Consider the following 13,246-nt stretch of genomic DNA (forward strand, 5'->3'; position numbering starts at 1 on the left):
CCGATCTCGACGAACTGAATCGAATGGTGTATGATACTCGGCCCTCCGGGCCTCGGTTAAAAAGTCGATTTTTACAGTGATTGCATAGCCTTTCTTTATATGAGAAAGGCAAAAAAGGTTTCGGGGAAAAAGCCATAACTCCGCCAATTATCAATTTATTTTTATAAACTTATGCTTGTTTATTTTACTGAAAAATGTACTAAGCTGTGGATTTTTTGAGTTCCAGATATTGTTTTGGCGTTATTATACGGCTCGTAAAGTTCTTCTGACATTTTGATGTGCTGTTCAGTGAATATGTAGCAGAAAATTAGTTTTGTGATATTTTTATCAGTTTGTTCAACTGTCCAGTTATATAATTCTCGGGGACTTGTTATGGTATTTCCATAGTCGCGAGCAAGACTAGATTTTTTGCTATTCGCTTGAGAGTGCCAGCAATACCATCACAGGATCCTTTTCCATGGGATGCTATGCTACAACAAAAAGCCATTCTGCGCTTAAGGTTGGAGAGAGCATCGGCAAAAATCAAAAACGAAAAAAGCAGTTTATTTCCACACCGAGTGTTAGATCTTCATAAAAATCAATCAGCAGTACTGTAACAACATTTTACATAAGCTGATTGATTTTTATGAAGATCTAACACTCGGTGTGGAAAAAAACTGCTTTTTTCGTTTTCGACTTTGGCCCATTCTCTCTCCAACCCTAACTCATACTTTGACTGGAATCTACACAAGCTTGCAAAGTTTTTCTTATTTTTGTATTGTGCTGCTGCTCCATCAGACATAAATTTTAGAAAGTCTTCTTGTCTTCCAGTCTTCCAGTCTTTTAGTTTTCCAATCTTCCAGTCTTCCGATCTTCCAATCTTCCAATCTTCCAATCTTCCAGTCTTCCAGTCTTCATTCAAGTTTGTTATAAATATATACCAAATTCGTTACTGATACTTTTTGCATGTATCAGGCAACTAGTAGCTGGAAAAATGGATTCTGAGATGATCATGACTTTCATTGGTTTAGTTTTCGATAAAAAACACTGAAGAAAAAAATTCAGTTTGAACAAGGTAAAGTATTTTCAAATAACTTTTTTCCTCAAAAGTACCTAACATGAATTTTTGACGGTAGGCAGGGAACATAATTATCTATCTTGGAACAAAATGTCATCGAAATCAAAAAATTGATTGATTGACTTTAAATTTTTTAAATCGTATTTTTCAGTGTAAGAGTCAATGAAGAATTTTTTTCAATATTTTTATTCGAAAATTTGACTAATTTTGTGAAAACCACTCCTTCAACATTTTTTTGTAGGATTTGTCATTTTTAGACTATAGCTATTTGAAAAAAAATGGTAAAAAAAAGTTTGGCCCTTTTCAAAAGACAGTCTAGATCATTTTTGGAAAAAAAAATATGCAAAGTGGCTTTTTGTGACAAAGTCTTCATGTACAGAAAGTTTCATTAAAATCTGATAGGGTGCTACCAACATTTGTTCGAGTTGGCGCGAAATTCGTCAAAATCGATATGTTTTACAAAATCCCCATCACTATGAAAAGGTACCATGACACAAGGCATTACTGTCATTACTGGGCAATGCGATTTTTAATGATCGTTTAAGGTGAGTAATGACAGAATGTCTATTGAATTCCAGTCATGTTGTCACTTAGTTATGCAACTTTTATTGTGCGTGTTAGGACCCCTAAAGATGTTTGTAAATATTTCGTTCATGAATTTTATCCATAAATCTCTAGAGAAATAGATTCGTCTTCAACCCAAGATTTTTTTGTGCTGTTCACAGTTTCTGCTAAAAAAATTACGACAATATTTATTCACAAAAAATCGAATGAAAAACAAATGATATGCAAATAAATGCGAAAACTGTTGCTTGATGAACGAAAAAATTCGTGCGACCAAGGAAGTCGTTCGTACTATGCACAAACATTTATTAACATAACGAAACTATTCGTTTCAATGACGTTATCAACGATAACATTCGTGCAATATACAATAAATATGTAAAATTTACGAAAACTTTTGGACATTTTTTGAGTTGATGAAATAAACGAAGCCTACTATTTACAAAGCGCGAAAATAATTTGTTTCAGAAAACGACGATAGAACTCGTGCATTGCACGATCATTTTCATTCTATTTACGAATTTATACATATTTTCAGTGTAATAAATATCTCAGCCAAATAAAATCCCTCGTTTCTAAAGTACTGAGTGCATTGCCAAAAATCGTTAGGAAATTAGAAAATTTCTGAATACAGTTTTTTTTAAATCAAAAACTCTTCAAAGCATTCATACTGTTTTTACTTTCTTGACTGCTTCACTGCTTTTTAGCCACGTATTTTATGTTTTGGAAGCAGAAAGATGAAATGTTTTCTAAAAAGAATCAAAGTTCCGCGGTAGAAAAGTTTTTCTCCACTTGTGTTAATATGTCTACTAGGTAAGATGTAAGTCTCCATGGGATTTTATCTTGCGTGATAAATTGAGTGTAAACACATGCAACTGTCTAGAAAAATAGGTGAGCTGCTAAAACACTTTGGACGGAAACAAACTAATTCCACCGGGGTGGTCCACAATTCTCAAGACAATCTCGTTAATGATTGTAACATTGTTTCAAATTAACTAATTCAAAGGTGAAAAGATATTTATTTTGTGTCACTTGAAACAAAAATCAACATGTAGCCATCGATAAACACCCAGAAATGAAAATAATTTTCATCTTCAAAAAAAAACACTGGACGACATTTTCCGACCCTAACCATAATTCAATTTAGAGTTCCTGGTAAGAGTAGGAAAAGGTGGTATAGCCAGTTTGCTTATAGTCTTCGTAGAAGCAGGTGTCAAAGTTGGCGTGGGGTACATTTATACCCCTGTGTACGGTTGCCGTTAGTGTTTCGTCATGTTTCGTACTGTCAGTGGAAATGTGATTCGTGACAATACCAGTTTAAATACTGATTGTTTTGCTACATAAGTACCAATTAGTATTATATAATAATTTTTAATCATTTATTCAATTAATTTAAATTAATTTTGAAGCGGAACAAAAAATCGTTCTCATTTTTGCTGATTTTTATTGTTGTATTGTTTTTTATAGTTTTTCAAAGCAATGGCTCGCAAGTACAATTTGCGCACAATTACTGCTGTAACAGAAACGTAGCGTGTTACCAATGTTACTGCCCAGAAATATTTTTTTCATTTCAATTTCCACCCGCTTTCGTGGTATTTTCCAAAACCCGATTTTTAAACTTTCACTCTTCCAAATAATTGCACAGACTATTCTTTCAACTTTTAGAATCATTAGATTTTTTTGAAATCGGTTGAAAATTCGCAATGTTATAGTAATCTTTATGAAAAATGTCAAAACCGCGATTTATTCAATTTTTATTTTGTTCAAGCCAATTTATGTATCATTGATTCAATAAATTCAATAATATCCGTACTTTCACTTACACAATTAAAAAACGAAGAAAATGATGTATTATACATTTCCTTTGTTTGCAATTTTACCTGCGAAAATTGCGATCAAAAGCGTGGGGTTCATTTTTACCCCAGTGCAGCGTTCTAAGGTGGAAAACGCAAGTGCAACGTTCTAGGGTTAATTCTATGCAACTGGAGCGCAATTGTCAAACTAGCAAACAGTGCACTATGATCCCAAAGCTGTATTTAGGAAGACAAAACAGTTTGCGCCAAAACCGTTGGTTTTAGGTATATAGTATCTTCGGCAAACTTTATTAGTACTTTCTTGCCGATTTTTTTTATATTAGTTGAATTAGGGTGGTCCTTGTGGTTAGGGTGTTCAAAGTATCAACTTCTTAGATATGTAAAATTCAGCTACATAATGTTCTACAAAGTTATAAATCAATCAAATTTAAGCAACTTTTCTTAAGAAACTATGTGGCTATCTCTAATGGTTCATGTGCTATATTTTTTGCAATATTTAAGGTGGGGTGGCTCTTTAACAATTGGTTTTCTATTAATATCTTTTTATGTGTTAATTTCTCGCTAATACTTTGTTCTAGAGGTTTTTAGAACATTTGTAAATACACAGTTTTGCCGAAGCAATGAAGTTTCTATCTCTTTTGTTTGCATAGTTACAGGCGATTTTCAAAAAAAATGGTTTTTTTCAAAGCTATATATCTTCCAACATTGCAAATGGATTTTCAATCTTTTAATTTGATTTGAAAGATCGAAACTTTTGTAGTTTTTGATGAAAAAACTGCGGGAGCGTTATTTCTGTAAAATAAATAATTAATCTTTGAAAAAGGGTGTATTTTTCAACAAAAATCGTTCATAACTTTTCAAATAGACGAGATAATAACTTTGTTACTTCAGCAAAAATCTTCGCCATGCAAAGTTCTAAAAGTGCTGCAAACAAAGTATTTACGATAAATCAATGTATGAAGTGACAAATAAAAAATAGTGATTTTAAGAGGTCACGTTTTCATCGCTCAATCTCTTATGGTAATCAACTGAGAAATAGTCAATGTGTGTTATAATGAAAATCTATTGAATATGTGACACTGTTTGAAAACACAACATTTTACCGTACAACTACATGTTAGCGTGAATTCACAATAGTGTTAATAACGTACTATAGTAAACTCCAAATAAAAGTTATCTATTACGGGGCCAATAAAGCAAGTACCGTCATCATGCATTATATAGATGATAGGGAATTATGCTTTATGAGTTATTTTACCAGTTCGCGGTTAGCGATTTTCAGAACTCTTACGTTTATTTTTTTTTTTTTGAAGTAACGAAAAATTGAGAATCTTTCTTTAAATTACCCACAGCCGTCATTATAGTCGATAATTAATTTATACTTTCAAACATTGCATAAATGCTGGAAAAGCATACAATAATTTCCGCTGCTATGAATAACAAACTCGTTTCAAGATTTTATTTTAAGATAACAAGACGTGAACTAAAACATTTTCTTTCTAGCACTCGTTTTGAGCACTAGTCCAAACCAAAAAGGTTTTACTTAAGTGAGCATAGATGACTTTTGTTGGCCGATTTAGAATTAACGATAGTTTGCAGCTAACACTACTGTAAATCCACTGTACTATTTTTGATTGTTCTTTCAAAAACGTTTACAAATCCAATAGAATTGCCATGACATTCGGTATTATCACACTCAATGACTATTTCTCAGTTGATTTTACCATAAGAGATTGAACGTTGAAAACGTGACCCCTTAAAATCACTATTTCACATTTGTCACTTCACACATTGATTTATCGTAAATAGTTTATTTGCAGCACTTTTAGAACTTTGTGTGGCAAATATTTTTGCTGAAGTAACAAAGTTATTATCTCGTCTATTTGAAAAGTTATGAACCATACGTCTCCCAACCTTTGAACGGAACGGATCGTTATATTTCACAGTGGTGTTCGGTGTGTAAATTTCAGTGATTCAAGGTCATCCTTTGTTCGTTCGTTAGCTGCCATTCTGCTGGTGCCGGCAGTAAATCCAGTACATTGTTTTCGCTGGTGCGGAACAATCGACGTTGTTTGCAGATAAGTTTTGCTTTATTGTTTTTCCTCGTTTGCTTTCTTTCCTTTTCCCTACTTTTACTCTACCTTGTAATCAAATAATAAGACACATTCCCGTTTATATAACGCTCTGCCCTCGTGCTTAAATGGCCGAGGGCGAAATACCATCTGATGTAATCATGGAAGTCCCTGATCCCCCTAATACTCGCATTGCTCCCCGTATAAAGCAGTACCCAGAAGGTTCCTCTGGGCCATGGGTGGTATATTTTCGGACCGGAGAGAAACCGGTTAATATATTAAAACTTTCTCGAGATCTGACTGCTAATTACCCGGCCGTAACTCAGATAACACGTGTTCGGGCAAACAAGATACGTGTTCTAGTGAGTGATCTCGGCCAGGCAAACGCGATTGCTTGCTGTGAGCGCTTTACGCGGGAATTTAAAGCGTACGTGCCTTGTGTGGCCTGTCAAATCGATGGGGTAGTGTCCGAACCGGGCCTGAAATGCGAAGAACTGTTGGAGCACGGGGTTGGCTGCTTTAAGGACCCCTCACTTGAACAGATTAAGATCTTGGAATGCAAACAATTGTATACCGCAAACACCGAGGGAGGTAAGACTACCTACTCTCTATCAGGCTCGATTCGGGTGATATTCGCCGGGTCCTCTCTTCCCAACTACATCCTCCTTGACAAGGTTCGCCTACCAGTTCGCCTGTTCGTACCGCGGGTCATGAACTGCAGCAATTGCAAGCAGTTGGGCCACACAGCCACATATTGTGGAAATAAGAAACGATGCGGCAAATGCGAAGGAGAGCATGAGGATGACTCTTGCGACAAAGAAACTGAAAAGTGTATTTGCTGCGGGGGCCCTTCACATGCTCTTAAATCATGTCCTGCGTACAAGCAGCGCGGGGATAAAATTAAGCGCTCCCTTAAGGAACGCTCAAGGCGTTCTTATGCAGAAATGCTAAAGAATGCTTCGCCATCTGTCCTGTCCGAAAATCCCTATGCTGGTTTGGCTAACGTTGAGCAAGAATCTGACGACCCACGAGAGGGAACATCTTTGGTTAACCCAGGGGAATCCAGGAAGAGGAGAAATCCAGCCTCCCCTACATTGCCTCGTAAGGGTGCCAAGGTGTCGTCCACTCAGAGTGCGCCATCTACAACCAATAAATCCAACGGAAGTGATGCTCAAAAGCCGAAGCAATTTACTCCAGGACTTGGAAATATTAATTCTAACAAGGAGTACCCACCACTTCCAGGGACATCCAAAACCCCAAGTGTCCCCTTTTTTCAAACAGATACTCAGTCCAGTAGCGGACTAATGAAATTTTCTGACATAGTGGACTTAATTTTCACAGCTTTCAATGTTACTGATCCTCTTAAAAGCCTTCTGATACGTTTTCTCCCTATAGTGCAAACATTTTTGAAGCAGTTGACTACTAAATGGCCCCTCCTTGCAGCGATCGTATCCTTCGATGGCTAAGTCATCGAACGAGGTCACCGATTCGATCACTGTTCTACAGTGGAACAGCAGAAGTATCCTCCCGAAAATCGATTCCTTTAAATTTTTACTAAATAGTTTAAAATGTGATGCTTTCGCATTATGTGAAACTTGGTTAACTTCCGATATAAATCTCAACTTCAACGACTTTAATATAATTCGTCTGGATCGAGAAAACCCCTATGGAGGAGTACTTTTGGGGATCAAAAAGTGCTATTCTTTCAACCGAATTAACCTCCCTTCGACACCAGGCATTGAAATTGTCGCTTGTCAAGTTTTAATCAAAGGTAAAGACCTTTGCATTGCTTCCATCTACATTCCTCCTAGAGCCTCGGTAGGGCACCGAACGCTTTGTAATATCACGGAATCCTTACCGGCATCGCGGCTAGTTCTGGGAGACTTTAACTCGCACTTAAACTTAAACACGGGAGAAATGACGCGGATTCCTACACCACCAGCACGCGCAAGCGCGTTGGATTTGTCGCTTTGCTCGACATCGCTACAGTTAGATTGCATGTGGAAGGTGATCCCTGATCCCCACGGTAGCGATCATTTGCCTATCGTGATTTCAATTGCTAACGGTTCAAGACCATCGGAAACAATCAATGTCTCATATGACCTCACACGGAACATTGATTGGAAGAGTTACGCGACCGCGATATCCGTTAAAATCGAATCCACTCAAGAACTTCCTCCGGAGGAAGAGTACAGGTTTTTGGCTGGCTTGATTCTCGACAGTGCGAATCAAGCTCAGACTAAACCAGTACCCAGCGCGAATACCCATGGACAGTCTCCCACCCTATGGTGGGATAAAGAGTGCTCAGAGCTGTACGCGGAAAAGTCCACTGCATATAAGGCCTTCCGGGAAGACGGGTTACCCGCTAGCTATCAACAGTACGCGTCGTTAGAAAGGCGAATGAAGAGTCTAATGAAAGCCAAAAAACGCAGTTATTGGCGCCGGTTCGTCGACGGGTTAACGAGAGAAACAGCGATGAGCACTCTTTGGGGTACGGCTCGACGTATGCGTAACCGTAATAGTACCAACGAGAACGTGGAATATTCAAACCGTTGGATATTCGCTTTCGCCAAGAAGATCTGTCCGGACTCTGTCCCGGTACAGAAAACGTGCCGCGCCGCGTCTCCTCACGATACCGCGAACGAAACACCGTTTTCGATGGTGGAGTTCTCACTTGCTCTCTTATCGTGCAACAATATCGCCCCAGGGTTAGACAGAATCAAATTCAACTTGCTGAAGAATTTGCCTGACACTGCAAAAAGGCGCTTGTTGAATTTATTTAACAAGTTTCTTGAGGGTAACATTGTCCCTTATGAATGGAGGCAAGTGAAGGTCATCGCCATCCAAAAACCAGGAAAACCAGCCTCCGACCACAACTCGTATCGGCCGATTGCAATGCTGTCCTGTATTCGGAAGTTATTCGAGAAAATGATCTTGTTTCGCCTCGACAATTGGGTTGAAGCAAATGGCTTACTGTCAGATACACAATTTGGCTTCCGCAAAGGCAAAGGGACGAACGATTGCCTTGCGTTGCTTTCTACAGAAATCCAAATGGCCTATGCTAACAAAGAGCAGATGGCATCAGTCTTCTTGGATATTAAGGGGGCTTTTGACTCAGTTTCTATCAACATTCTGTCAGAGAAGCTGCACCAACATGGTCTTTCACCAATTTTAAATAACTTTTTGCTAAACCTGTTGTCTGAAAAGCACATGCACTTTTCGCATGGCGATTTAACAACATCGCGATTTAGCTACATGGGTCTTCCCCAGGGCTCATGTCTAAGTCCCCTGCTCTACAATTTTTACGTGAATGACATTGACGATTGTCTTGCCAATTCATGCACGCTAAGGCAACTTGCAGACGACGGGGTGGTCTCTGTTACAGGGCCCAAAGCTGCCGACTTGCAAGGACCATTACAAAATACCTTGGACAATTTGTCTGCTTTGGCTCTTCAGCTGGGTATTGAGTTCTCCACGGAGAAAACTGAGTTGGTTGTTTTTTCTAGGAAGCGTGAGCCGGCGCAACTCCAGCTTTTATTAATGGGTGCAACGATCAACCAGGTTTTCACATTTAAATATCTCGGGGTCTGGTTCGACTCTAAAGGTACCTGGGGTTGTCACATTAGGTATCTGAAACAGAAATGCCAACAAAGGATCAATTTTCTCCGAACAATAACTGGAACATGGTGGGGTGCTCACCCAGGAGACCTAATCAGGTTGTACCATACAACGATATTGTCGGTGATGGAGTACGGGTGTTTCTGTTTCCGCTCCGCTGCGAACATACACTTCATCAAACTGGAGAGAATCCAGTATCGTTGCTTGCGCATTGCCTTGGGTTGCATGCACTCGACCCATACGATAAGTCTCGAAGTGCTGGCGGGCGTTCTTCCGCTAAAAAATCGATTTTGGGAACTCTCATATCGATTGCTCATCCGATGCGACATTCTGAACCCGTTGGTAATTCAAAATTTCGAGAGGCTCGTCGAGCTTAATTCTCAAACCCGTTTTATGTCCTTGTACTTCGACTACATGGCACAGAGCATCAATCCTTCTTCGTACAATCCCAACCGTGTCCGTTTCCTAGATACTTCTGATTCTACTGTATTCTTCGACACATCCATGAAGGAAGTGATTCGTGGAATCCCGGACCATATACGCCCGCTGGTGATCCCCAATATATTTTATAATAAATTCCGAGAAGTCGACTGCGACAAAATGTTTTACACTGACGGATCAAATCTCGATGGGTCCACTGGCTTCGGTATCTTCAACAATACTATCACCGCTTCATTCAAGCTCAATGATCCCGCTTCAGTTTACGTCGCAGAGTTAGCTGCAATTCAGTACACCCTTGGGATCATCGACACTCTGCCCACAGATCACTACTTCATCGTTTCGGACAGCCTCAGCTCTATCGAGGCTCTTCGTGCGGTGAAGCCTAAAAAGCAATTCCCGTATTTTCTGGGGAAGATACAGGAGTCCTTGTGTACGTTATCTGAAAAATCTTATCAGATTACCTTTGTTTGGGTCCTCTCTCATTGTTCTATCCCGGGCAATGAAAAGGCCGACTCATTAGCAAAGGTGGGCGCATTAAATGGTGACATATACGAAAGACCAATCTGCTTCAACGAATTTTTTAGTATTTGTCGTCAGAGGACACTCAACAGTTGGCAAACCTCGTGGAGCAAGGGTGAACTTGGACGATGGCTACATTCGATTATCCCAAAGGTATCAACGAAACCTTGGTTCAGGGGGATGGATGTGGGTCGGGATTTTATTCGTGTAATGTCCCGACTTATGTCCAACCACTACACCTTAGATGCACATTTGCGGCGTATTGGGCTTGCGGAGAGTAGTCTGTGCGCTTGTGACGAGGGCTATCATGACATCGAACACGTTGTCTGGGTATGCGCCGGGTATTTGGACGCCAGGTCTCAGTTAAAGGATTCCCTTCGGGCCCGAGGTAGATCACCCAATGTCCCAGTCCGAGATATGCTGGCAAATCGTGATTTCCCCTATATGTCCCTTATTTATACTTTCATAAAAACGATAAATATCCCAATTTAGCCCCTCTCTTTTTATTTCTCGTTTTTAGAAGTTTCCTCTTGCCGTGTGGAACCGATAAGCTTCAGACTGCCACTATGTAACCGCCGTCGCCCTTACCACTACGCCTGCATAGAAGGAAACTGAAGCGAGAGCGACTCGAGGTCCGATGACTTTTGAAGGATACCCCGCGGGTCCGAAGAATACCATCCGCCAATCCGGTACTCGACGACTTACTAGACTGAGGCGCAAATTTATTTCGCTGATCCCCCTACCCCCCCCTTCGAGCGAAAGTTGCAAGTTTTGCTCTTCTTTCCCTGTCTCTCCCCTGTCCTTGATACAACTGCTGCTACACTGATGCGGAAATAAGCCACCCTCTGAATATCTTGACCAAGCATAAGTTTTAGTTAAAAAATTCAAATTAGTATTCTGTATTCCTAGTTTTAAGATAGCTATAATTTTTACTCTTTATTGAAACTCTTGTCCTCCATTTTGTAAATAGAATTGAATCCCTAGTTTTAAAATTTCTGTGAAACTTCTCATAAATATTTGTTCCCCATTTTGTGTACTAAACTATATTGTTAGTCTTAAGATAACCGCAAAATATTTCGTAAAATACTATTACTCCCTCACTTGTATATCAAAGTGAATCCCTTGTTTTAAATTTTTTCATAAAAAAATCTTTTGGCCCTCTCTTGTATATTGAATCTTATTTCTAGTCTTAAGATAGCTGTAAACTTTTTTTTTCCTTTGTAAAAAAAATATTTCAACATTGTAACCTCCTAGTTTTAAGATATCCAAAATGTAAAAACATAAGCATTTGGCACCGCCAAGCTAACGCATTTGTGCCTATCAAATAAACGAAATGAATAAAAAAAAAAGTTATGAACGATTTTTGTTGAAAAATACACCCTTTTTAAAAAATTATTATTTATTTTACAGAAATAACGCTCCCGAAGTTTTTTCACCAAGAACTATAAATGTTTCGCTCTTTAAAATCAAATTAAAAGATTGAAAATCCATTTGCAATGTTGGAAGATATATAGCTTTGAGAAAAACCATTTTTGTTTTGAAAATCGCCTGTAACTATGCAAACAAAAGAGATAGAAACTTCATTGCTTCGGCAAAAATGTGTATTTACAAATATTCTAAAAACCTCTAGAACAAAGTATTAGCGAGAAATTAACACATAAGATATTAATGGAAAGCCAATTTTTAAAGAGCCACCCCACTTTAAATATTACAAAAATTATAGCACATGAACCATTAGAGATAGCCACATAGTTCCTTAAGAAAAGTTGCTTAAATTTGATTGATTTATAACTTTGTAGAACATTATATAGCTGAATTTTACATATCTAAGAAGTTGATACTTTGAACACCCTAACCACAAGGACCACCCTAATTCAACTAATATAAAAAAAATCGGCAAGAAAGTACAAACAAAGTTTGCCGAAGATACTATATATCTAAAACCAACAGTTTTGGCGCAAACTGTTTTGTCTTCCTAAATACAGCTTTGGGACCATAGTGCAGTGGATGATAATAATGGTATCATATATCGATATATAAGGTAAGAAAGATTTTAAAAAAATTGGTTCTAACATAAACGTCTGTTATCTGTGCCTGAGCCCGCAGTTGAAATATGATATCAGCAATTACACACAGCAGCTGAGCAATAACATACTATATACACCGAAGAAATAGGCTACCAGACACAATCACCAGACACCCATCTTTTTTCGCACACTGTCAAGTTCACCGGTATGATTTGTGCCCGCAGCTGTCGTAACCGGAAGCTACATGTTTTCACCAAAAACTATTTCCCGGAACTTCATTCCATAAAACAACAGTCGTTTGCATTAATAGACACCAGTATTTTTCCAGAATCACTAGTAGCTTCTTCGTGCAGCATCGCGGCTGCCGTGGCAAAAGTGACACTGCCGGCGACGTTGATGCCTTGAACTACGGAGAGTTCACTATCGCGTAAGCACTGTCGAATGTAGGCACCATCAATGCGAATTATTGGCACTGAAAATCACTTTATTGTTATTTTTGGGGGTTCTTTTTATTTGTTGCACAATGTCACATTTTGTTAAATACGTCGTTCATATGTTCGTGGCCTTATAGATTCGCGATGGCACTGCGTATCCATACATTTATCATATTAACGAATTATGACTGCCAGTATTACAGAGAAATTGTCTAAAGCAGGTTATTATTCATAGTGCACCCACGTTCCGATTACACCTTTCAATTTTTATTATGGATACAGGTTTATCGTTTGAATTTGCATTATCACGGTTGAATTCACCTAAGATGCGGTATGAACTCGTCACAATGACATATAACAATATAACACAAAAGTATGTTCCCTCTATCTTGCTGTAAGCTTGTAACTTGCGCGCACCAACTAACGATTCTAACCGCGGTGAGGACCTGCTACTGAACTAAATGAAATGTCGTGCTTCGTTCTGATGTGCCACTCACGTTGTCGCGTGACTCGCGAAGTGTGTTGCACCTTTCGATGCGATTTTGACTAAATCTAGGGGTTTCCTTTCATGACATCTGGTAGAAAATATTGAATCTTCAGTTACTCATCATCAGATCTTTTTTAATTATAAGCTTGTTTAGATCAAGATATGTACATAACATGTACTTATATTATAAAGTGAACATATCATGTGGACGGT

At 38.6% G+C, this 13,246-nt stretch overlaps 1 protein-coding gene across 3 annotated transcripts in view; it reads right to left on the bottom strand.

Annotated features, from left to right (window-relative positions):
- Nucleotides 1–12,987, bottom strand: part of LOC131689034 (motile sperm domain-containing protein 2-like) — a 130,723-nt gene extending 117,736 nt beyond the window's left edge. Inside the window, exon 1 of one of the 3 annotated variants that reach the window (XM_058973779.1) lies at nt 12,868–12,987. The gene's annotated coding sequence lies outside the window, so the exon portion shown is untranslated. Of the gene's footprint in view, nt 1–12,790 lie in introns of all 3 variants that reach the window. The other 2 variants (XM_058973778.1, XM_058973780.1) reach the window with 2 other exon arrangements.
- Nucleotides 12,988–13,246: the final 259 nt, after the last annotated feature.

This window comes from Topomyia yanbarensis, chromosome 3 (assembly GCF_030247195.1).
Source record: "Topomyia yanbarensis strain Yona2022 chromosome 3, ASM3024719v1, whole genome shotgun sequence".
In the NCBI taxonomy this organism is placed as follows: Eukaryota; Metazoa; Arthropoda; class Insecta; order Diptera; family Culicidae; genus Topomyia; species Topomyia yanbarensis.